Source organism: Panulirus ornatus, chromosome 56, assembly GCF_036320965.1.
Source record: "Panulirus ornatus isolate Po-2019 chromosome 56, ASM3632096v1, whole genome shotgun sequence".
NCBI classification, from domain to species: Eukaryota; Metazoa; Arthropoda; class Malacostraca; order Decapoda; family Palinuridae; genus Panulirus; species Panulirus ornatus.
This window is the reverse complement of record NC_092279.1, coordinates 16,799,765-16,801,555: the sequence shown is the minus strand read 5'-3', so window position 1 is coordinate 16,801,555 and position 1,791 is coordinate 16,799,765.

Sequence of the window (1,791 nt, the reverse complement as noted above, 5' to 3'; positions counted from 1 at the left end):
TCAACTTTTTTTAACCCTGAAACTGTGATATATATAAATCCACTAATGCAGCTGTGACATGCCTCATATAAGAACAGAGTTCCATTTTTCAGTGGTTACCAACATCTTTTGAAATTGCAGTTATGATTCTTATTCATAGATGTCTCTAGCAATAAAACAGCATATTGCGCATCACGATCACCCATAAGTTATCGGAGTGTAATTGCTTCACCATGGTAGGAAACAAGATTTACACAGCCACTATTGTGCCACATCACCATGATCCAAACACACACTGAAAATTTTACCTAACCAGTCAACAATCTTAAGAAATTAATTTGCAATAACATTTACTCCAGCCACCATAGCACATCTCATCTTACACAATTCATCTCTTTTCATCACATAATTGGCTACAACTTGCTCACTTTGCATGAGTACCTGAACCAAGCACCCCTTTTCATCAAATACATCCATCAACAATCCTTCAAAGTACTCACTTCATCTCTATCTGATCTCTGCCTGGTACCACTTCCCAGTTGCCAAATTCAGTTTTTTTTTTTTTTTTTCACTTCTTGCTTTTTACACACAATTAACTTCAAAACATTTTCTTATTCATCCTGAAGGTTGCTGCTACTTGCCCTTCCAACTCATTTACCCATGTTTTTAGTCCATGCAGCTTCCTCTTAACCTCCTGCCACTATCTCCCTGTACATCTCCCACTCACTCACAACTTCCCTTTAATTAAAGCCCATACATCTTTCTTTTCTTTTTCTTTAGCAACTTAATTTTGTCATCCCTCTACTCACTACCCTTTCTCACCAGCCTACCTCCCACTTTCCACATAACATAAATTTCTCTAGCATATACCAGCACTGCTTCCTTAAACACCTCCCACTGCCCATACTGAGTAAAATTACACCACCTACCATGATCCTAAAGCTGCTTTTGATATTGCCTATCAATATGTAATCCTGTATGAACTTACTGAAATCGACATATGGGGCTGGCTTCAGGGGTATCCAACAGTCATCTGTTCTGTTCCAAGGAAGTAGATGTGATATCAGAGTTTGAACTTAGCACTCAGCAGTGTGGTATACTTAGCTCCACCTTGTTCAATATCCAAATCGGCTCCCTTCTTCAATCAAAGACCACAAACACTGAACAACATATATGTAGTTATGCTGATGTTACCATGACCAACTCCTCTTGCTACAACAATACACTCACTATATGTAACTGTGTACTAGGTACTTGTGAAACATTAAGTATTGTCAAATCTGCAAAAAAATAAATAAATTCTCAATTTACAACCCCTAAAAGAGAGGACAGAAAAAGATTCAGCATCTTGGATAACCAGTATTTTAGAACTGTTGTAACTAAACTTAACCAACAAGCTTAAGAGAAGCCTAGAACACTCATATGCTTTAGCTGGCTCCGGTCCACATCTATCTATCTATCTATATCTCTAGTGGCTGTTCCCTCTGGGAACTGCTATCAAGGGGTGGCCAGGGCAAAAGAGTCTCCACTTATACCTGTCCTGACACGCCTCCCTCACGTACACCATTCCATGCCCCAATCCATGTTATGGGGACAACATCAGAAAAGTTGAAATAATGCACATCGCTTGCATTCTTCAACTGAGAGATTATGCTGTACCTTTTCTTGCACGAGTGCTTGAAAGAAGGCATGAGAAAAGACAAAATAATGTTTTAAGTATTATTCTTGGCTGCCCTAAAACAAAAGAGATTCTAAACATGAGGAAAGACCTTGGTTTTCCTAGTATCTGGGACATCCCAATCCATGTAAAGA